This window comes from Panthera onca, chromosome D1, assembly GCF_046562875.1.
Source record: "Panthera onca isolate mPanOnc1 chromosome D1, mPanOnc1 haplotype 2, whole genome shotgun sequence".
Taxonomy (NCBI): Eukaryota; Metazoa; Chordata; class Mammalia; order Carnivora; family Felidae; genus Panthera; species Panthera onca.
In genome coordinates, this window is record NC_138348.1 from 95,681,631 (window position 1) to 95,706,539 (window position 24,909).

General features: G+C 44.3%; 1 long non-coding RNA gene across 1 annotated transcript in view; it reads left to right on the forward strand.

The window, feature by feature from the left end:
* Positions 1 to 24,909, forward strand: part of LOC132661011 (uncharacterized) — a 141,475-nt gene that overhangs the window by 41,294 nt on the left and 75,272 nt on the right. Inside the window, exons 2-3 of the long non-coding RNA XR_014135315.1 lie at positions 18,753 to 19,049; positions 20,436 to 20,537. This is a non-coding gene — a long non-coding RNA (uncharacterized LOC132661011). The remainder of the gene's footprint in view (positions 1 to 18,752; positions 19,050 to 20,435; positions 20,538 to 24,909) is intronic.

Sequence of the window (24,909 nt, forward strand, 5' to 3'; positions counted from 1 at the left end):
AGGTAATTAATAAAATTTTCGAGATGCTTAATGAGTTCTTAAAATATCAGTCCAAACTTACTAGAGTCAAAGAAATAAAAATTAAACAGCTCTGCTAAATAACTAGTAGCTATTAAAGTAAATAAAACTCAAGGCTTATGATACTGCAGAGAAATGAGAATTTCCTCTAGTAACTAAGTATGTGAATTGGCAAAAAGGTTTTGGAAAGCAGTTTTGCAAGACATAAAAAAAAAACACCACTTCGGTCCAATCTGATCCACTCCCAATCTGTCCTAAGGAAAGAGGTCAGATAGCTATGTAAAAAGATGTCTGTTACAACCTTATACATAATACAGATCCTAGATGCATCCTAAATTTCCAGTACTGGGAAAATAGTTAAATAACTTATATCCAGAGAATAGAATATTAGATAATGTGTTACAATGTTTTGAAAGATACTAAACGCCAAAAAACGCTCTTAAAATGATGTCGCACTAAAAGGGTAGGAGGCAGAGTTATTCACGTGATGACCCAAATGCTGTAAAACATACATAAACATATGAAAACATGAACATCCACCTATATAAGAGAGTAGAGGGAAATGTATTGAAATAGCAGACGTGGCTACCTTTAATTGCTATTATTATGGATAATTTTAATTATAGTCTTTAGATTTTTGTTATTTTTCTTTTCAAAGTTTGGTAGCAAGCGTATGTTGCTGTTATAATCAGGAAAAGTAATAAATATTAAAAAGCGTATACCTGCATTATTTGAATTTTGGGGTTTTTTTTTTTTGAGCGTCTGTTAAACATCAAGGGAGAGAGGCAGAGAGGAAGGAGTCTTCCTTCCTTCACTTGTAGTATCTGGGATGGGGTAGGTTAAGAAGCAGACGACCCGTATCTTCAAGATAGTCAGCAGGGACTCCAGCTGAGGAACCCATAGCACGCGGGTACAGAGACAATAAAGACAAATTAAAAGAAGGGACTGTGGTTAGAACACCACCAGATGAAAGTTCTATTGAGATGTGTTCCTCTCTGAGAAGTTTCTGGATGCACACATTTCTGATCTCCTGGAAGTTATCCTGGGTGGAAAACAAATATTCTGATTTTTCAATTCTAGTTTTTCTAACCAACCACTTACATTATACTTGTTTTAGTGGCGGTCTCTTCCACTAGCCTGTAGGATATTATGGGGGGGGAACCTGCTTGGTCTGGCAGGTAGTGAGCATTTGCTGAATAAATGCACAAACGCATGTGCTTGGAAACTAAACTAGAGGAAAGAAGACGGGCTTTCCAGCAGCTTCACAGTGTTGTATTTTGCTTCTGGCCCTACATTTTATTTGACCGTGTGTACTATTTCTCTTTTTCTCTCAGAGCTCACCCACAGTAGGCTTGGCTTGCTGGCCGTTCAGTCCCACCTTGTGCTGCACGTTAGAATTGGTGGGAGTCTAGGGAGAGAAGAAAAGAAATCTGAGGGATGGCTGAGTGCAGCGGTCAAGAGCGTGGGCTCAGGCATTCCGTTGCGTGGGTGTGAAATGCGGCACCGCCTTGTGCTAGCTGTGTGACGGGGGGCAGGTCACTTGACTTCTCTGTGCTTTAGTTTCCTCATCCGTGTAACAATGATGATAGCAATAGGATGTACCTCCCAGGGATGTTGTGGGCATTAGGTGGGTTTTTAGGCCTCAAACGCTTAGCACATTGCCTGGCACTGCTTAAATGCTACTTAAGTAGAAGCTTTTCTTCTTATTATTAATTTTTTCCTAACAAGCAGCAGGCGTTCTCTTCAGTTAACCATTGCCATAGTTTCCAGTTTCTCTAAACCTCCCGATGTTTTCCATCCAACCATGCATAGATAATGAACTTGATGTCTTTATAAAGCTGGATATTTTGTAGCAACTATTTTAAGCTCCGTCATCTACTGTCTCATTTCATTAGTTAATAACTGCCATGACAAAGTGATAGAAAGGGTCCTTTAAAAATATTTCCAATACTGCCGATGCCAAGTATCAATTGCCACAAAACTTTATGCCAAGACGTGTAGTATTTTTCTTACTTAACACTTCGTAAATTATTTTCGTTTTATGATTTAAAATTTTTTTCCCTGGACTTCAAGCTCCTCGTGGGCCAAATCTTTCTTCCTATACCTCCCACACAGACTGCTCTCTGTGAATATTTTATTGTCATGCCAATATTAACAAATGAATAATTAGATCCTTTCTCTAAAAAGAATTTAATATTTTTGAGAGAGAGACCGAGAGCAAGTAGGAGAGAGGGAGAGAGAGAGAGAGAGAGAGAGAGAGAGAATCTGAAGCAGACTCCGGGCTCTGAGGTGTCAGCACAGAGCCTGACACGGGGTTTGAACTCACAGACCGTGAGGCCGTGACCGAAGCCAAAGTTGGACGCTTAACCTACTGAGCCACCCAGGTGCCCTGGTCCTTTCTCCTTCTATTACAAACACAGGGAACACTGAGTAGTGATAGGCTTACCTCTTAGCACAGGTGTCTCTGACACATTGCTAGATTTCGTCTTGGAATTTCATCGAGGAACTTCCAATCCTTATTTCTTACCTTTAAACAGTGTCATCCTCAACTAAGGGAGAATCCACTGAAGGCTGGTTGATGGTGACCAAGTCCTTGGCACGCCTCCATCGGTAGAAATGATAACTGAGATTTCTGAAATATATAATTGCACCCACGGTGAGATACTGGACTACATTATTCATCTTATACGTCTTGCACTGAATAAGGTGTGCAGTTTTAAAAAAGCCTGATTGTTATTTTATAATAATACTAATAACAATAATAATAATAATAATACACTTTTGTTATGTAGTGCTGGGCACTTTAGAGAGCATCCTAGACATTATCTCATTTAATCTGTGCAATAAGCTTGGATTTTTATTGCCGTGTTACATGTGGAAATTTGAATATCGGCAAGAGGGGGAGTTGAGGTGTCTCAGTCAGCGAAGCATCCAGCCCTTGACTTTGGCTCGGGTCATGATCTCACAGTTGGTGAATTCAAGCCTCATGTTGCTTGGGATTCTCTCTCTCTCCCTCTCTCCCTGCCCCTCCCCCACTCGTGTGCTCTGTTTCTCTCTCTCTCAAAATAAGTAAATTGAAATTTTTTTTAATGTTTGTTTTTGAGAGAGAGAGAGAGAGAGCACGCAGAGGAGGGGCAGAGAGAGAGGGAGACACAGGCTCCAAAGCAGGCTCCAGGCTCCATGCTGTCAACACAGAGCCTGATGCGGGGCTTGAACTCCTGAACCGTGAGACCGTGACCTGAGCCGAAGTCGGACGCTTAATTGACAGAGCCACTCAGGTGCCCCTCAAAATAAGTAAATTTTAAAGAAGTTAAAAAAAATTTAGCTAGCACGTGCACGTGTGTGACACACACGATGTCGTTCAAGCTCATAATAGCCCTTGAATTAAGCCATAATATCTCTATTTTGCTAACATAAATCTAAGGTTCAGAGCGTATGATACAATTGAGATTCAAACCCTAGTTTGGCAGCAAAACCTAAGGTCTTTCTACTATACCAGTGGTTGATTGGACCATATCAGAACCTTCATTTACTTGAGTCTGCTTCTTACCACTGAAGTTACTGGGGTTTTCCCCAACTTTATGAGGTGTAATTGACAAGTAAAAACTGTATGTATTTAAGGTATAAAACGTCATGGTTTGATATATGTATATATTATGAAATGGTCACTATAATCAAGCTAATTAATACGTCCATCACCTCACATACTGTTTATGCGTGCGTGTGTGTGTTAGCAGATTTCAAGTGCACAATATAGTCTCATTAATTATAGTCACTACACTGTATACTAGGTTCTCAGAACTTGCTCATCCTGTAACTGGAAGATCGTATCCTGACTGACATCTCCCCATTTCCCCCATCCCCCTGCCCCTGGCAACTGCCTCTCTTCTCTCTGCTTCTGAGTTCATGAAGTCACTGTGTGCTCATCGCTAGTGACATCAGGGTCTGGACGTGCCCATGATTCTAGAGGACATCGGAGGACAGCCTTTTTTTTTTTTTTTTTTTTTGCCTCATCCTTCCCACAGAGAATTCCTACTTGCCCCATCCTCTGTCACTCGTGGTAAACAGGGAGAGTGCAGACACTGTTGTATCCTTGTCTGTCTCTGTCCGCATGGTCTGGGACCAAGGCTAGCGATTGGGGAGGTGGCCGAGCTCCATTAGCCTTCTCACCGTTCTTTCCCCGTCCTGCTCTTTCTAAATCTAATTCCTCTATGCACAATGCCCTAGAAAACTAAGATCACAAATTGGGCAGTTGGGCTGTCCTGGGAGGTAGAGAGCAATGGCTACCTCAGCCTATACTCTGACTTGCCTTTCAAGGATGTTTGTTCCAAAATTCCAGAAATTGACCGATTTTGTAAAATTTTGTAAAAAACAAAAAACAAAGTTAAGTTTGCTCCTTCCAAACAGTCTGATCTTTAGATCCTAATAACCCTGGCTGGAAGGTAGAAACTCCAGCATTCACTTTTGGGTCAGGGTGTCATTGCTCAATATGCTAAGAGAATTCATTTTCCTTGAGTGTTTTTCCTTTCAAGTCACGTTTTACGGCTGGAGTTACTCAACGAATTAATAGGTATAGAAATGCAAAGCTCTTTTCTTATTACATTCTATCGATCTGATTGCAGTGTCATTAATTGAAAGACCAGGGAAATGTGATGGATAGTTCAGCTCAAGATTCTACATTCGTTTTGGCCCAGAGCTGTTGGAAAGAAAGCTGCATGAAACTGACTGAAAGAAGCCTTTTGGTCCGACATGAATTATTCTTTCTCTGTAAATCCTTGTAAGAGCATTCAGTCCTAGTGAGATTTACAATGTGAAATTATAAACTGTTTCTACTCTTAAAAGGCAAATCAAAACTCAGAATGCTTATTTGTGGAGTTGGAAATCATCCATCTTGCATGTATATGACATTGAAAAAAAAAACAAACCAATTCTGGCAGAAACAAATTCTGACTCAAAAACAAGGAAGTGGGCATTTTGCTCTTTATCTGAAGTAATTTCATTTGGAAGATTGTGGTTGTGAACCATTATTTTCATTCATCACCATTGCGTCCATCTCATTCAAGTGCTGTGTGAAACTTGAGAGAGAGGCTATGTGGTTAGGGATTGTTTTTTATGGCTATTTTCTTTTTGGATTGTTTGACCTAGTGTCCCTTGAATTTCTCCCATAAATTTAAATTAACTTGAGAATTTTGTATACGTGTAGATATGCGCACATGTATATTTCACAAGTGTACTCTAATATGGAAAATTCAAAGGAATGTTTTTAAATACTGTAATCCTCCACGTGAAGGGAAAATTCTTAGGCTTGGACCAGAGCATATACTACATTATATCTGATTTGTTCACGAAGGCTGAGCATGTCTCCTTTACTTTCCACTCATTCTATTTTTCTGTTGTGTTTATTATTTTTAAGTATTTGAAGCTTCAAGTGAATGCGTAGAATACTCGGATGTAAAAGCACATCTAAGTCATATCCATTCCTTGCTTTCAATAAACATTTTTGTTTGGAGAAGTTTAGAAGTTTCGTGCACGTTCCTAATAATACATGTCCTACTACATATTTATTTTGCATGTATTTATTTTTTTATCCTTAGCCTATGCTGTTTGAATCGCCTTTCTCAAGGTGCGATCTCTGATCCTGGCTGTGCTTTTGGATGGTAGCATAAGTCATTTGTGGAAAGATAGGAAGTGAACCAATTGCCACATGGAATGACCTCATTTGGGAACGCATCTTGAAAATGGATTTAACGCTCTCTGAGCTCAGAGACAATGGGTCAGGGCTTGGGGTGCTCCTCACTGACCTTCGGCTTGGGAAGAAATGCGGGCTGCTTCCAATGATCATCAGCTACTCTGAGAGTGAAAAAGAGAAGTGGATGCTATTGATGAATGCACAGGCTGCCTTACCCCTGATATTATGTCTAAAAATACATCCACAGAGAGGCAGGCATATGCTCGCGCCTTGGTGTGAAGGAGCTCTCTCTCTCCCTCCCTCCCTCCCTCTCTCTCTCTCTCTCTCTCTCTCTCTCTCTCTCTCTCTCGCCTGTGTTTCTTGCTATACCCATCTAAATTCTGGAGTGAGGAGTTAAATTATTCCGGAAGCCCTGCCAGGTTTTGATTTGCCATTGTCTCTGCTTCTTCGTTGCCTTTGAATGGGACCCTTGATACAGGGCTTTCAGAGACCAGCCGGTGCTGCTGGGGTCCGTGACTTGCCGATGGCGCCTGCTCGTTCCCGTTGTGTGTTCTGTCCGAGGCATGCTTTTCTTTCCTTTTTGGGAGGCAGAGAGCACTGGGCAGAGGTTGCACTTGGCACATGGCAGCTCCGTTTGTCACTGCTGTGGCTGTTATCCCCCTCCGCAAGCGCCAAGGAGCAAACAGGACGGTGGGTTACCTCGCCAGCTATTTAGCACTATTTCCCTTCTCCCTCTCAACCTCGCGAGGGTTTCTTTCTTTCTTAAGTGACGGGGTGTGCTGGGGGAGGGGAGGGGGGATCCTGAGCCTCCCTGTCTACCCCGGCTTTATCTTGCTGGGGACCCGGTGCACCCTCCTTTCTGACACGTCTCCTCCTTGTGGAAGGAAGCTTGCTGGGCTCACTGCCCTTCCCTGCGACTCCGCTTTCAGGCTCCATCGTTGCGGTGTTCTCTTCCAGGGCTATTTCCAAATTGCACGGCTTGCGTAGTTACCTGCCAGATTAAAAGGGGGAAAAAAATGACTGCTTGAGCCATTTTGTCTATAGGAAGCAAGAAAACAGAAATTGCTCTTTAGGGTGGCAGACCCCAGAAGAGGGGTAAATAGCAGATGGAACTAAGGTGACACTGTTTTTGCAACCCCTGCCACCGCTTGGCTGTAAATGCATGCCTTCAGGCGAGACTTTTCTGTCTTGTTTATGGAGTTAGAGAACATGCGTAACTTCCAGGATGTTTACCATACCTTGTCTGCAAATAGTTTCGATTCTGGCAAGAAGTGCTGGGGGAAAAATGCAGCTCTTCATGGCCCAGACAAGAGGGAAAAATCACAGAGCACACAGAGCACACCCTTCCCTTTGAAATTATCCATATTCAAAAGTGAGTAAGATCAACTGTTACTTAGACCTCTCTTCTTCTGCCTGTGTATTCAAGTTAGCAATATTTTGATGTCCTTGAAAACTGTAAGGCAAAGCATTGTTTTTCAAAAGGGTTGGCTTTTCTTTTCTTTCTTTTCTTTCTTTCTTTTTTTTTTTTTTGAGGCTTCTGCAAAATGAGATAAAAGAATTCTTGATGTGGCTTCAGATTGTTAGCACAGAATATATCTGGAGAAAGTTACCAGCGAACTTTCCACCGTACGCTGGGACTCCCAACACGTACAATTAAAAAAAAAAAAATACACATGCACACACACCCCAGAGCAGACCACTCAGTGTTAACACCCAGACCTGCATTTTAATCAAAGTAATTTTATCTGTTATGGGGGAGAATTGATCTTTCACGTACGCTTTTCTATAGCTGAATCCCTCCCCCTCCTCTTTGTGTCACTATTTTATTAGCTTCTTTCATAAAAGCCACTGAAATGGACAAAGAACTCTACCGTATACTTAATTGAAGCTCTACTTACAGTTGTTAAAATGGAGCATGGATCAAATATGTCATAAACTCTGATTTGTCACTGGGTATTTCCTTTCAGTTCAGCTTAATGCATTTCAATGATGCCAAAGAAACATATACCTAGAGGCGCTCCCATACCTAATTATGCAGCTGGATACATTAGTAACCTGTAATATCACATAGATTTGAGAGTTAAACAGAAACAAAAAAAAACCAGGAAAAGATGCCCCTATTTGTAGCCAGCAAGTTGCGTGATCCAGGTGCCAGGGTATTTGCATGTCTTTCCACCTTTGTTCCTTCAGAGGCGTTGAGGGTCTCTGCTATTGCTGACTAATTGATAGTTCTAGTAACCGCTATAGGCTCCTTAGATTAGAAATGCATGCGGACGTGGGTCTTGATTCAAACACCAAGGAACGCACACTCTCACTTACTTACACAGGCAGAAAGTCTTCATACTAATAGAGGTGTGATGGAGATAGCAGGACATAAAACAGGAGAGAGAGAGAGAGAGAGAGAGAGAGACAGAGAGAGAGAGAGAGGGAGAGAGAGAGAGAGGGAGAGGGAGATGGCTGGCAGCAAGTATACCCCTGCAAATAGTTCTAAAATGCGTTTGCAACATGCAGAAGCCTTCAGAACCATCCAACAATTCAGACACCCTTTTTATTTCTTCTCTGCGGGACGCCTCCATCCAGACTATTCGCAAACACACGGAAAAGGTGAGAGCCCTGCCATCGTAGCTCAGAATTCATCTGATCTCCTTTTTTCCCCCCTGCCTTGTATTCCTCAGTCCATTGTCCACGCATCCGATGGCAGCCACCCTTGCTCTTGAATGCAAGTGTCACAGCAGGAGCAGAAAGAGGGTTGAGGGAAGGCATTGTCAAAGCCATGGTTGTCTATTGTTTCTTCACTTTCCCTGATCTGCCTTTTTTTTTTTTTTTTTTTTTTTTTCCTGAGGCTTTCCCTGACTAGTGGCCTCTGTCCAGGAGGAGGGAGAAAATTGCAAGAGTTCATAGAGTAGTAGAGTGAAGCCGATTTTATTGCACACTGTTTGATAAACAGCTCAGCAATCCAGTCCACGGAATTAGGAAATAAAGCAAGAGTGGAGGGTTCTGGTGGGAGAGCGAGGGGGGTGGTCTTTGGAGATTGTTTGCTCCAGACTAGATGCCAAAGGCAGTTTGTCTGCAAGGACTTCCGTGGTGGGATTTGTTTCCTGCTGCATTTTCGGGTTTAAAAAATCATGAGAAGAGTCTTATTCATCTGTCAAGGTTTCCATTTGTTTATTTTTGTTCCGTTCAACAACTAGATGGAAATTTTAAGTAAGGCCAGATCTGCTGTTTGTGATTTGCTCAAATGTTGAAATCAGTTCAGCCTGAGCCAGTGATTGTCTTTTTCAGATCATTTAAGCTTGCATGTGAAATGTGTGTGATAACTTGCCAATGTATATTATAAAAAAAAAAAAATGCTTTTGACCATCCCGGGTGTGGTTACGAATCTTGGGATTATGTTATTTTGCACCTTAATCAGAGAGCTGTTCTTTTGGGCGACATTTATGCAAAAGTGATTATCTGCTTTGAGCAGGCCAACTCCTCTGATAACTCCCAAACTTTTCAAAGGTTATAGAAGCATACTCTCAAGTAGATTTTTAGCATAGTATTTCAAATGGCCATTTGGCATAGGCATGAAAATGCTGGGAATTGTTTTCAGCCACTTTAACTTAATGTAATCCATATTTCTTCAAACGCATAAAAGCGATTAAACCGATTCTGCCTAGAATCAGAAAGCAGATTAAATTTGAACTCCACGTTCAAGCGATTTTGCCAAAAAGCAAACAAACTTCCAGATTCTTATAAACTTAGTTGTAGCCTGGAAAAATCACGTCTAACATTGATTCTCCATAGTTTTTTTTCTTCCTTCTAAATATTGTACTATCTGTAATTCTGTAGAAAATTATTCCAAATCGGTCATTTTTTTTTTTTTTTTCTCAAGCCATGTAACAACTTCTTACAGGAGCCCAGGACTCTACTATTATCAGGATTTGCTAACATTCAGCCTTCCCGTCCTAAAATGTATGTTAAGCAGAGGAAGACATTTTTTTCTTTCAAGGAACCATTCCATTTTGTAACACATGCTGGTGGGTTGATGTTCCATATGAGCTCATAATTTCTTTCTTTTCCAAATAATGATTGTAGCCTGTCTGCGAATGTAGGAGAGAATAACTTTTGGGCTCCCCGAGAAAACACCCTAAATTAGAAGTCTGAGCATCCATGTATTTGAACAGCTACTTTGACACCCCACAACTACACTCCCCCCTTTCTCTTCTCACTGCCTTGATTTAGGGGACTTGGGCCCAGCCACCCTGCCTCCTCCTTTTGTGAAGGAACATTTCGAAATGTCTATAGAAAGCAAAGTTCTCGAGGAAATGCAGCACAGGGCGTGGTTTGAATGCAAGTCTGAATTTAATTGCGGCCACCCTGGTAGTACCCTGTTTAATTTCCAACACACATCTGCATGATCCCCACATCAACTCCAGGCCAGGAATTGTGAGCAAGGAAAATTTATCTGTGATAAACTTACATATCCCTTGCCAAGGAACAGTTGCTTGGGGTGGATTCAAAAGTCAAATTTAAACAAATGTTCCCAAGGCCTTTTGTGTATGGGGAAGTTGGTATTGCTAACTTCTTCTGAGCGTTTTGAGCCGAGAGAAATGGAGAGTCCCATCTTCTGACCCGTCTACTTTGGCAACATTGTGAAGTGAGGGGAAAATGGCTGAAATATTACAAGGCTGGCAGTATTTCCACTTTAAAATGCTGACGGCAAAGAGGTTAATGACAGGCTCAGGGTCTCCCTCTGGTTGAAGTGCTGTAAACAAGTTCCTGCTGCACTCCAAACAGCGTGGTTCTCCAGGGAGCTGGAAGGGATGTTCAGAGCCATGGGGGAACAGACTTGGAGGGAGCCCCATCTCTTAGCCTGTGCCCCCCTGCAGATATTTAATTTCTGCTGGATCTACTTAAAAGGAGCAACTGCTCTTGTGGCCACGGTCAGTCCCCAGACATTTTAAAGGCACAAGTTCAAGCAGTAATCCAAATATTTTACACAGCTGGCTCTAGCTGTTTCAGTAGACGTAGAACTTACAAATCAAACAGAAGACTTAACCTGGGCATTTCTGAAAAATGGACTGCCCACCTCTATTATCGTACATATTGAACACAATGTGGTTGGAATATTATTTGTGCCTTGTATCTTCTGGGCGCTGAAAGTACAAACCTCTTTAAAAATCAAAGGGAAGAATAGTTATCTGTTGGCATTTTAGAAGAATACCTTGCCAAGAATCAAGCAAAAGATCACACGTATGAGTGTGTGTGTGTGGAAGATAAAAGAAGGACGTAGCTGTTCTATTTCTGTTTGTCCACATGCCCTCAGGCTGATTTACTATAGCCACCAAAATGGCAGGGTTTGGCCCAAAATGCTAAGGAAACTCATGCTCAGTCCCCTCATTAATTCCAAACGCGTTCATTCAACTGAAAACATTTCCCCCCCCCCCCAAAAGCATATAGTTTTTGAGACTCTGCAGTTAAGTACCAGACACACCTTTCAGGGTTACCACCTTTTAAACCCTTTTGGATTTCTTTTTTCTTTTCTAAATTTGTAGGTGAGCTGTGTTATCCCCTTCCGAATGAATAGTACACCTCCTACTCAACTGTATGAAGCCTTCGGAGATAAAGTCCCTCATTTAACTTCCTTTGTGACACAGGGTTCCTTGTACTCACAAGAAGCGTAAAATGAGGACTTTCTACCGGGATCATCAACCAGGACAACAAACTGTTCTTGTCATCTTTTGGGAGGCAAACCGAGAGCTTCTAATGGCTTGTTAAATTAGCAAAGAGGTGGTACTTGGATATGATGTTTTATGTTCAGGAGTTGGGTTTAAAAATAAGCAAATATGGAAAACGAGGTTTCCATGGACAAAGGATGCTTTGACTAAGCTCTCTTTTCTCCCCAGATTTATTTTTCTAGGGTCGGAGGGATGTAGGTACTATTTCATTTATATAGACTTGCTAGGGTCACTGCAGATATTTGGGATTTCCTGGAAAAATAACTATATTATTTTGACAGTTGACATTTTAAGCACAGCATAAGGCTCCCAACAGTATTCTAGGAGAAGTTAATGTGGCACTCCAAGGCTTTATTTTTTTTATTTTTTATTCATTTACTGTGGAATTCTATGTAAAAGAAACACTGATGATTTGGAGAAAATCCCTCCTCTACCAACTTCTCTGAGAGTAGATCTGGAACGATGAGAACAGGAAATGTAATATTACCTATGCATATGCATGAGTATGTAATCCAGAAAATGCTTACTCCGGCAGTGCCGTCTAGAAAGTTTGTGGGAGGCCATTAAAAAGGGATATCTCGCTTTTAAATATGGAGACCAAACAGAGGGTTCCTGGAGGGTTGTGGGAGGGTGGGGGGCTAAATGGGTAAGGGGCATTAAGGAAGTTACTCCTGAAATCAGTGTTGCACTAGGTGCCAACTAACTTGGATGTAAATTTTAAAAATAAATTAAAAAAACAAAAGGGATGTCTCAAGCTAGCCATCCTTCCAAAAGTTAGCCATTTTGTAATGCCTCTCCGGTATTCCCCGATCCCTTTTACAAGTCCCCATCCCCTTGGGCCCTCTTGTCCTTCCCTCCTCGCTCCAATGACTGGCAAGGTAGGACTAAAATAAAGCCTGCCAGGAAATACCGGTGCCATTTGCCCAGTGAAACCAGGTCATCCAAGCATCCAAGAACCCCTAGAGTGAATGTAATTTATTCACTTTGTTTAGCCTTTCGAAGGAAACCGATTATTGTCACTGTTGCAAAGCTTATGTCTCAAAAAGCTGAAGTCATTTGATGACCACAGTCTAATGTGTCTTTATACTCTTGACAGGAGTGACTTCCCCCCACCTCACATACATAAGTAGGACCCAAGACCTGGCCTGCCCTTAAAAACTCACGATCGAGGGATGCCTGGGTGGCTCAGTCAGTTACGCGTCCAACTCTTGATCTCAGCTCGGGTCATGATCTCATGGTTTGTGGGATGGAGCTCTGCATTGGGCTCTGTGCTGACAGCGTGGAGCCTACTTGGGATTCTCTGTCTCCCTCTCTCTCTCTCCCTCTGCCCCTCCCCTGCTCGCCCGCTCTCTCTCAGAATAAATAAACATGAAACCATTTTTTAGAAATTCACAGTCGAAGAGGAAGGTTGTTTCAGTAAGATGCACTTTATTGGTTTCAGAGACCTATTCCCCGGTAAAGAGGATTAATCTTTTCGCACATTGGAGAGACATTTAAGATAATTTTGAACTTTCTTTTCATGTAAAGCCTGGACAAAGTGGAACATCTAGGAACATTAGGATGGATTAAAGAAAACTTCTAAAAATGGTTCTTCTTGCCCACTCGTTGCTAATCTGAGAAATGACCTAAAATGGCAACTCAGCATAGGGATCTGAACTGGGGCCTGTCCTTCCCTGATTAGGACTGGTTGGTTGGACATTCCATGTCACTTTATTTTATACCAGTGAGTGTTGGTGGTATAGATGGTCAGTTACGATCCCATAAGCCAAGACTAATCTTTCTTTCTAGTATCAGATTTTATAAGACTAATCTGGACTAGTGCCTCAATTCTTGACTTCATTTTGTTCTTCTCAATGGGGCCTTAAAATACAGCACTGCAGCTAATCACACAAATGACTTCACTGCAGAAAGACAATCATCTGTCCTAGATCCTAGAAATTGAGAGTAATCATGACTCTGGGGACTTTTAAATACAGTCATAAAATGTGAATTAAAGTTCACCAATATCCCATGTCCTTTATCTTAAATAAGAAGTTCAGGGTCATTATTTTCTGCCTCCAAGTAATTTCACACCTAGACCTATCTGGAAGGAAACTCTAAAATTTTTTGACATCTCTGCTATTGTGATATATTATGATGGCTACCGTGCTTTCTGCCCTCCTCCCTGTCTGTGTGCTGTGACTCATGGTGAGCTTTTCCTTTTTATTTAACACAAGTTAATGCGATTTCCCAACTTCTAGAAAAATGATCTCCTTGGTTGCTCGGGAGCTAACGATGTTTTGAATGATGGTGGCCACTAAGTTGTGCCTCAGCATTCAAAATGGTAGAGCCGTTTATAAACTTGTATAAGGTTATGTGTATTATTTTATTTAAATATGGAGAAAAAGGGAGGTTTTATCATGTTTACGCTTTTAAAAAACAAGGTAGTTATTACTGCGTAAAATAAAACATACCATGCAGTGTCTCCATAACTTTTAATAATAAGGTGAGATTGAGTTTATGCTTATAAACGGCCTGGTATTTGTGGTGTATTTTTTAAAAACAAAATTTCAAAAATTCTTCAGTTGTGGGGAAAGTAATGTTAAAAGTTTTCATTACTCAGTAGGCCTGTGTACTCTGATTGCATTGAACAGTGACCCAACCCTCGGTTTCGAATAGAACTTGTCACATAAGTAGGCATTACTTTTAATTTATCTGAGAATTTTATTTCTGTGTCTCATCTAATTTTATTTTATTTTATTTTTACTCCTGGGCAAGGTTAGTATGATACATGCCAATCTGGTGAACATATTGGGACAACTGGAGAGGAGCAAAGTGGCTGGTGTCGGACCATGTAAATGAGCCGGAAATGAGGACAGTGACAGATTCTCGTTTGTGGTGACTTGACTAATCACACTGAAATACCAGGATAGATACAGGACATCACTTAAGGTTGGGGGGGGGGTGTAGCCCTGAAAGGCTCAATCCGTCCTTTCCTGGAAACACAGCTGAGAGGGACATGGCGTCCTCTCAACTTATTCTGGAACATTCAAGAAGGGTCTGCCACTTGACAGATACTTGCTAAATGCTTGCTCTCAGTCCAGGGCTGGAGGAGATGTCAAAACGTAAGAGTGGGGAAAGATGCGGTGCGTATGCCTGAAAAGAAACAACGGGAAACTCTGTTCCGCTGTTCTCGAACATTGGTCTCCAGGCTTAGTCAAGGACATGAACTCATCGGCAGATAGTCTCAGTTAAAGCTGGTATGCACAGTGTGCTGTGGTGACCGAAGCCCACTTCTTAGGGCTGGGAGAGGCTGACTAGGGGATGATGTCTAATTTTAATTTTGACTGAAGAATTATTTAGTGGCTACTAAAACTCTGTGCTCTCTCTTGGCGCGAGGGATTCAAAGAAAGATAAGACAGTATTGATCTTTGAGGAGATCGTGGCTTAATGTAGTAGACAGACAGGTTATGAAACTCAGTGCCCACTCACACGCACCCACTCAAGCACACACAGTGGAATAGGGTGTAAGTGTAACAGTTACTTGGTTACGTAGGAGACCAAAAAGAAGGGCCTATATCTTTTTGGAGGGAGGCGAGAAAGGTAGCTTACCCAAACTGTTGGTCAGTAGGTTAGCCCCGTGAATAGAATGCTGGGAAGGTGTAGAAGAGGGAACAGCTAATTCTGCCTGAAAGAGGGGCGGCATTGGAGGAGCTGGCGTTGGCTTGGACATCGAAAGTTAAGTGGGTTTTTTTTCAGCGAGGTGAGTGAGCTGAGAACAGAAGGCGATTCCAAGGGGGAAATGGCGTGAATCGGGGGTATGCTGTGTCTAGGAGAACGAGGTCTGGTTGGTTTGTCTGGAACTTCCTGGGCATGGAAGAAATTGGAGGACACCAGGTCAGGAAAGCGGCCTGGGGCCATGTGAAAGCCAGGTTCAGGAATCTGTTGTCTGTTTGTTTGTTCCTGAAAGGCAATGAGGCGCCGTTGTTATTGGAAGTTTTGAAAAGTAAGTTGGGCAATAGAGGGAGAAAGGATTGGGGAGGAGGAGGGTTGAAACGTTGGTTCTCAGCAGTGATGAGCAATACATCGGAATAACCAGGGAAGCTTTGTGCAGAGGACACAGGCTGTTTTTTCCCCTCCCTGGTCTTCTGTCTTTTCCCTCAACCAAGTTTCTGATCTGATATGGGGTGACTGGAAGGTAAATAAGGATATTTTGAAAAGCTTGGCTCGGTAGTACTGAGACATCCTGCCCTCTGCCATGCCATTAACCCAGTCGAGAAATGCTCCTGTAAGCCCGAGACAATGGAGTTGAGAAAGGATGATTTGAGTGATGCATGTAAATTGGGATTAATAGCATGGACTGGAGGGGGGTGTGATGGAGAGGAAACATGATAAGTACTTAGGTAGCTAGTGGAAGCAAGTGAGAAACTATTAACTGAAATGAGCCCTAGAAGAGGAACAGCATCTTTGGGATAGATTCGACTTGACACCTGTAGAATTCAAGGTCCCTGTAGGCAGTTAGTAGCATAAGAAGCTGGGGTTCAAGAATACTTACAACCATACACACCTGAGTCAATTATGAAGCCATAGAAAAGACCATACAAAGGTTTTAACAAGGCACCAAAAAACCCAGAGACAAGGGAGATTTGTATTGGCTGAAACAGACAGATAAGTCGGCCTGGAGAAGTGGAACTTGAGATGCATCTCAAAGCATTGATAGAAAATTCAACTTCAAGAAATGAGGCGATTAAAAATGGAGACGGTTTGCAAAACGGTCCGGGCTGAGAAAGAAAAATGCTGTTTCAGGAGGGCAGAACGGTAATATAAATGGCTTAGTAACAAAACTTCATATACCCTCATTTATGTCTCACTCCTAGCTGGAGCCATTATCATTCACAATTTACACATTACGAAGTAGGTTCAGAGAGATTAAACAACTGACCCAAAAGGTTCCAAGGGAAACAGTGTGCCTTCACTCTAGAGCCTTTAATCTAGAGTCTTATTCTGATCCATTAGGTTGTGTGTGCTTAAAGGTAGGATTCATCTCTTACATATCCTTAAATACCTCCTCACTAGCGTGTTGCCTGAAAATAGGGCGGCTGTCAATAACTATCTGTTGAATTAAACTTCTCATTTTTGTGTGTGCGGTGGTTTAAATGTTTGCCGTCTATACTTAAGACTAAACATGGAACATAACATTGTAGGACTGGAAAGCACCGTGATGCTTTTCAAACCCAATCAGCTCACTTTACAGGGCAGCAAGTTACGTCTCGGGAGAGGAAGTAACTTGACTGCGATTTCACCTGCATATCGCAGCTCCTATTGTGAAATCTCACGTCTCATATCATCAGAGTGAATCAGTACCTTGATCTCCGTTGTTTCTTCAGCTAGGGCTTGTCTTGCATACCATTCAGTCCAAGAGAGTCATGGGTGCAAAGTGTGAGGCCGTCCTCCGTCCTCTGAGCTCTACAGAGTTAGTTGGAAAGGAGAAACATGGATAGGACGTAGGAGGAGTCACCTTTGTTTTGCTGTTTTTTAAATGGAAAAGCATAGTCCCGCCTGCCCAGGTCAGATGAGAAGAAATACCGTCCCAGGGTAGAGAACTGATGAGAGAGTAACGTGAGCCATGGTGGAAAGGGTCCAGAGCTGGGATTTAGGACCTCTGGGGGCACCAACAGGTTGTGAGATGTGAGGGCTCTCTTAGGTTCCTCATCTGGAAATCAGAGGATTAGATTAGATTTGTCTAGCTTTTGTTTGTCACTTGCCTTCTCGGCTAAACCCCTGCCCAAAGCGGATGAGCTCCTCCTTCCCAGCCAGTGAGGGGAAGAAAGAGCTTGAGACTGCTCTACGCTACCAGGAATGGTTCCTAAGGGTGAACAGAGTCCCTTGGGGCCACGTGAACATTGATTGGTGGGCTCTTTGCTCAACCAACCCCGCGAGGGTCCAGACGGCCGATCTGGTCCCTTCAGCCTGATCTTCTGGGCCTGTCCCCATCAGCCCGTCCTCCTGGCTTGACTCTGCTTCTGGTCTTCTGTGCTTTACCTCAGCTCTACATCCGTGATGCCCGTGATTCATTGATCTCGCTGTCTGCTTGTCCCGTCCTTCCCCTCATGTTCTACACCTTTGATTTTTGAAACAGTTTTTTTTAATTTTTTTTTTAGCGTTCATTTATTTTTGAGACAGAGAGAGACAAAGCATGAACGGGGGAGGGTCAGAGAGAGGGAGACACAGAATCTGAAACAGGCTCCAGGCTCTGAGCTGTCAGCACAGAGCCCAACGCGGGGCTCGAACTCACGGACCGCGAGATCATGACCTGGGCCGAAGTCGGCCGCTTAACCGACTGAGCCACCCAGGCGCCCCTGAAACAATTTTTTTAACGTTTGTTCATTTTTGAGAGAGAGAGAGACAGAGCGTGAGTGGGGGAGGGGAGAGAGAGAGGGAGACACAGAATCCCAAGCAGGTTCCAGGCTCTGAGCTGTCAGCACAGAGCCCGACTCGGGGCTCGAACTCATGAACCGTGAGATCATGACCTGAGCCGAAGTCGGATGTTCAACCGACTGAGCCACCCAGGCGCCCCTGTTCTTTTTTTTCTTTTTCTTTTTTTTTTTTTTTTTGAATGCTGGGTGGTTTTCCGTTGTATGGATATACCACATTTGGTTTATTCATTCACTGCTCGCAGGACATTTGGCTCGTTCCCAGTTTGGGGTGATGATGAATAGAGCTGCCATAAACATCTATGCACGAGCGTTTGCACGAGCGTAAGCTTTCTCTTCTCCAGGGTGAATACCCAGGATGGGGAGTGCTGGGTGGACCCCCTTTATATTGATTGCCTCCCACTAACGAGCCTGTTTGCCCTCCCCGGGGCTTCTGACGCCCTGCTCGCCTCGCTGCCTTCCCTCTCCCTCCGTTGAGCAGCCCCGTCTGCCAAAGCGCTTCTGGCAACATCCCACGCCACTTTCTGGCGAGAGAGCTCCCAGCATGTGCTGAGACTGGAGCCCGTTGCCATTAGTCTAAATCTCTCTGGGCTCTGACTTCTTTGCTGGGATTCGGCTTATTGCACCGGTACCTTAGTTCCCTCTGCTGGCGGATCCACAAAGCTGGCTTTCAGCCTGTGCCGGGGGAGGGGGTGGGGTGGGGGGAGAAATGGTAGGTGCAGTGGAAAAAAGGAAAATCACCGGGGGTGGGAGTGGGGGTGGGGGGGGTGGTGGGGAGGGAGGCTGTGGCGCGCTACCGTTGTAGTGACAGCCTGACAGGGACACTTCATGTATTTGATGCTACACATATAGATAAACGCTGTAATATTTTTGTGGAGCTTTACAATATTGTGCTTGTCTTCTCCATTGTAGGCAAAGATGGGCTGTCTGGAAAGCTGGACTCAGCCTGGAGCCTGCTACCCAGATTGCGATTTTGTGAAGACTTCCGCATACAAATGACTCAGATGCAAACATTCAGAAATGATCTTGGAGGGCCATCTGGTCCTTGCTGGTTCTAAAAGCTTCATTCAGCCTGGTGGATGGAGCCCGTGCAAAAGAGAGTGAGGGCCCCGCACTGAGGTTTAAATACGTTCCCCTGACCGAGGCGAGAAGCTGACTTTCGAAATAGCGGAGGCTCGAGGGCCGGCTGATGTCGCCTCCCTCTTATAGGTCAGTGCCAGTCTAATGAATATTTCACTGATGGTCATGGAGTTGCACGGAGGCTTCAACACACACACACACACACACACACACACACACACACACACACACGCACACACAGAGTTTTGCGTCATCGGGGAGCATGTGTTAATTTGTTTGGGTGTCTGAAACGGGTGGGAATTAGGCTGACCCAGCATGTCAGGCGGCGAGGTCTATCAGAGCCGTGGGATCATGGGGATGTGTCATATTTAATTCGCGAAGACAGCCTTGCATTTGGGACAGTGGTGCTGATGGGCTCGCCTTGCGCACTGGCTGGCTGCTCGCCTTTTGACCCGAGGTATTATGACTGCATGTTCTGTGGCCAAGGGACAGGGAGCGTCTCCTTGCTGGGAGGCTACCGGGCTTGGATAGGAATGGAGTCCTGTACTCTCAGCCTCAGCCACGGGTTCCGACCAAGTCCCGGCAGAGACTGGGCATGTAGGGAGAGAGACACTGTGCACCGGGGAGCATGGCTTTGAGACCGCCACCTCATCTGGCCAAGCTCGTGAAGAGACGCTCCCTGTCTATCCTCTTGTTCCTCTGGGCTTTCGTTTTCTTGTCTGACGGCGGCAGAAGGGGTGGGGGGCACGTTGGCTTCCTTTAGTTTCCGTAGACAGAGCCACAATATGTCGTCCAAGATGACAGGGTAATTCATGCTTTTTCGCTCCGTTGGATGTAAACTTGAGTGCAAGGGGCTGCGTCTCTTCTCCGCGTACCCCCAGCCTTAGCACAGCATCGAGCCCACCCAACACATGAAAAGGGACCTTACTAAATGCTGAGGAGAGGGGCACCTGGATGGCCCAGTAGGTTGAGCGGCTGACTTCGGCTCAGGTCATGATCTCATGGTTCTTGAGTTTAAGGCCCGCATCAGGCTTGCTGCTGTCAGTGTGGAGCCCACTTTGGATCCTCTGTCCCCTTCTCTCTGCCCCTCCCCCACGGGCTTGCGCTCCCCCCCATCCTCAAAAATAAATAAATGTTAAAAAAATTTAAGGGGTGCCTGGGTGGCTCAGTTGGTTGAGCGACTGACTTCGGCTCAGGTCGTGATCTCGCAGTTTGTGAGTTCAAGCCCTGTGTTGGGCCCTGTGCTGACAGCTCAGAGCCTGGAGCCTGCTTCGGGTTCTGTCTCCCTCTCTCTCTGCCCCTCCCCTGCTCGAGCGCTCTCTCTCTCTCTCTCTCTCTCTCTCTCTAAAGTAAACATTAAAAAAAAAAAAAAAAACCTTAAATGCTGAAGAGAGAGGCATGATGTTTTCAAGGCACCCATAAGCTGGGTGAGATATATGAATGTTGGGACCATGGGGAAATTATTTTCCTTTTCCCTCAGTTAATTTGTCTTTCTTGAATTCCCTCTCCATAAAGATGCTGGTGTTCCGCATTCAGTCATTCCCGTCTTTCCACGACTGTGGTGCTCCAGAAGATCTGCCCTACAAGATCTGGAATACCGTCAGATGAAATAAACTGGTAAGTCCTTCTCTGCAAGTTGAATGTTTTGTCTCAAAAGCCGTGCCGGATACCTACAAAGATTTCCTCAGTCCCTAGCGCCCCGGCCCAAAGACAAGAAGCAAAACTTTGTAACGGTCAAAAGCAGAAGTTAATGGTTTAGAACTTTTAGGCCGTCCGGGGAGGTCTCGTCTAGCAAGATGGCGCCTTCAAGGGGTTTCTCACTGTTGAAGCAGAAGTTTAACGTTATTGGTTGTATGATCATCAGGTGAGGCTTATGGTTTGCGAGAGAGTAGGTAGGGCTCTGCCGTGTACCAGCTTTCTTCAGCAAGGCTTTCCCTCTTCTCCTCTCAGGATAACATGCTTTCACAGAGAATCTTGATGTTTCCCTGTAAGTGGTTTTATAGGGGCTTCACCTATAGCATGGGCTTTGCTGGGGCCCTAGAGACTTACGTTGGCCCCTGGTAAGTTCACTAATGGCAGTGCCTGTATTTCTCTTTTTTTAAATTGTTAAAAAAATTTTTTAATGTTTATTTATTTTTGAGAGAGAGAGACAGATGGCAAGCTGGGGAGGGGCAGAGAGAGAGGGAGACACAGAATCCGAAGCAGGTCCCAGGCTCTGAGCTGTCAGCACAGAGCCCGACGCGGGGCTCGAACTCACGGACCGTGAGATCATGACCTGAGCCGTCGTCAGATGCTTAACCGACTGAGCCACCCAGGGTCCCCCTATTTTTTTAATTTTTGGTAAAATATACACAACATAAAAATTACTACCTTTAACCATTTTTAATGGCGCTATTACAATATCATTGACTCTATTTCCTGGGCTGTACTTTTAATCCTTGTGACTTAGAATTGGAAGTTTGTGTCTCCTAATCCACCTTCCCTGATATCACCCTCTCCCCCTCGTGACTTTCCTTCCCTTTGAAAACTACCAGTTTGGGGGCGCCTGGGTGGCTCAGTCGGTTAAGCGTCCGACTTCGGCTCCGGTCATGATCTCGCGGTTCGTGAGTTCAAGCCCCCCGTGGGGCTGTGTGCTGACAGCTCAGAGCCTGGAGCCTGTTTCAGATTCTGTGTCTCCCTCTCTCTGACCCTCCCCCGTTCATGCTCTGTCTCTCTCTGTCTCAAAAATAAATAAATGTAAAAAAAATTAAAAAAAAAAAAAAGAAAACTACCAGTTTGTTCTCCGTGCTTCTGGATCTATTTCTGTCTTGCTTGTTTGTTTATTTTGTTTTTTAGATTCACATCCCATTTGTCCTCACAGCTTGTTGTTCGTGGCTGGCTGCTGTCACTTAACATAAGGTCCTCAAGGTTCATCCGTAGTGTAACATGTGTTAGGAATTCCTTCTTTTTTAAGGCTGAGTAATATTCCATTCCACTCATCCATTCATCCGTTGATGGACACGTGGGTCACTTCTACCTTTTGGCTACCTTGACTAATTCTGCTATAAACATGGATGTACAAATATCTCTTCAGTACCCTGCTTTCAGTTCTTTTGGATGTGTACCCAGAAGTGAGATTGCGGAATCACGGGTAGTTCTATTTTTAAGTGTTGGAGATACCACCACGCTCTTTTCCACACTGGCCGCACCGTTTTCCATTCGGCCAACAGTGCGCGAGGCTTCTGATCTCTCCATGCCTTCTCCAGTGCTTATCTTCTGTTTTTGGGGGGTAGCAAACCATCTTAAGCAGCACGAGGTAGTATTTCACTGTACTCTTAGTTTGCATCTCCCTGAGGAGTGGTGATGTTTTCGTGTACTTTTTGGCCATTCGTATGCCTCCTTTGCCAAAAATGTCTGTTCAAGTCCTCTGCCCGTTTTGGAATCGAGTTGTTTGTTTTCATTGCTGAGTTATAGGAATTTTTTTGTATATTTGGGATCCCTTGTTGGATAGATGATTTGCAAATATTTCCTTCCATTCAGTAGGTTGTTTTTCCACTCTGCCGATCATGTCATGCAATGCCCACAAGTTTTAAATTTATATGTAGGATGATTTATCTATTTTTTTTTTTCTTTTTCTGCTTGGCTTTTGATGTTATATTCAAGAAATCATCGCCAAATCCAATGTCATAAAACTTTCCCCCTATATTTTCTCTTAAAATGTTTTATAGTTGGAGGTCTTACATGTGGGTCTTTGATTTATTTTATGTAGCACCTGTTTTTGCCCTTCCTTAGACAGCGAGTTTCTTGAGCATAGAGGCCGCGGCTGTCCACCTACATGTTCTTGGCACATAGGACATACCTGGACACGTGGTAGGTGATCAGTAAATCACAGCTGAATGAAACAACTTTATCAGACGTGATGAGACTAAAGCAAAGAATGTATGTATAGTGACTTTCCATCTCCGTAGTAATTATGGCAGACTGCCCTGGGGACCTGTAAAGAAATCTCTGAATTAAGAAAGTAATACTACTGGCGAGGGCTTTTTGGCATTTTACGTATTTACTTTTTCCTGAAGATGTATAACGGAATATCCGCACATTTGTCATCCTGGTTGTGTTCTTATCACACTTGACCCTGACCGCCTTTTTCATGCGCTCTGTGAGCAGTTAGCTCTACCATGATGAAACCGTGCAAAGAGACTGTTTCTCCCGTACACGTGGGTCCCCAACACCCTGGGTGGGTCGGTGGAGGAGGTGATAAGTTAGCTTCGTGACCTTGGGCAAGTTATTTCCCCATCTCAGAGCCTCCTTCAGTTCCTTCATTTATGAAATGAGCAAGAAACACATAGGAGAGTCCTTCTAGTTCGAAAATCATCCAGTATTTCAAACCGAAGTAGGAACTCAGCCTCCTCTGGGAAGAAACAAAGATAAGCTTCACCACAGTCTGCCTGGCAGAGAGGACCTGAGAGCCAGGTAGAGAGAAGGCTGGACCCTATCACTGGCGTTACGTTCCTTCTCACGCCACGTGTGCTCCAGGGAAGGGGACGGTTTGTGGAAACAGTCATACCATTGTTATTCTTGCACCGGGGACGTCTCCACGTCTCAGAGACTCCGGAGCCAATGGTCTTGTACGTGGGCACGCGTGCGGTGCGACCAATTTAAAACATAAGGGGCCTCTGGGTCACAATGTTAGTAACAGCTGTGAAGGTCACCCCACCTCTAACCCCATACATCCCACGTGTCTTCTGGTGAGTTTCAGCCACGTTTCAGAGACGGTTTCGACGCTGGCCCCCTCGTGGGCTCCTCTGTGAGGTACCCTGTGTATACTAGCATCTGATTCTGAGGTCTCCCTTCTGCCACAGCCCTTCCTGGACCTTTCTGAGACTGGGCGCTGGGGCTTCTTGATGGTGCCAATCAAACAGCAAGGACTACCGAGGGCATTGGGGAAATCTGGATTCTGATCTCCACTCTTCCCTCTGCGTGAGCTCTGGGCAAGTGAATTACCCCTCACTGGGAATGGCTGTTGACAAGTGTCAAACAGAAGGGATTTTATCTACTGTTTTAAGCAGGGAATTGGGTTGTCGAAAGAGGGAAGAGTAGAAGGAACTACCTTTATCAAGCACCTTCTGTATACAAGGTCCTCTGCCAGCTGCGTGTACAAGCTATTATTCTGTTCAATACTCAAAACAGTTCCATGAAGGAGCCCTTGTTAGACTCATCTTAGGATGGGAGAATTGATGCTCAGAGAGGTTAGGGGACTTGTTCAGAGTCACACAGCTTGTATGCAGCAGAATCAGGATTCTTGTGCACACCTAGTGCACATTTTCTCCTCTTAGGGCTCCTCAGAAGGAGGATCGCAACCTCCTGAGCCTTCTGGCTTTTACCTTTGCTGAAGAGCAGATGCCTCCTATGTTCCCCCAAAGCCACATTTTCCGGAGAAAGAAGAAACTTTTGGTCAAATTGCCAAATGCGGAGTGTTGAGGGGGGCTGTGTCAAAATTGCCCCAAAGACAAAGATCCAAGTGTAAGCAAGGCTTCATTTATCTGTGATTCCAACTCACAGTCATTTCTTTTGCTCTCTCTTCCTTTTTCTGAACATATTCTTCGCAAATGCGTTTTCACCGGGGGCCCTGGTGAGTGTTATGGTGTCCAGATTCCTGCTCTGGGGCCCTGGATTCACAAAGGCCAAGTTGACGTCCATTCTGCATCTGGCTTATTTGATTCCAGAAGAGTGCTGAGGTCCCCTGAGAGAGCCAGGAGAGATTTGCCTCCTGCAGAGGTTTGGATAAGCCTCAGCTAATCTCCGTGGCTTCTTAAGGGCACACCTGCTTGTCTGCGAGCCAGCAGCCTCCTCGCTCATTTCCCGTGGGACGGCTGGGGTCAGAGGGCCTCCAGAAAGCCTTTTATCCCCCACCGCCCCACCAGGCCCCCCTCAGCAGCACCTGGGTCCACACATAAGACTTTCTTTGAGGGGAGGTCTAGACGTTGCCCCTCCCAGAATGGGGGCCGGT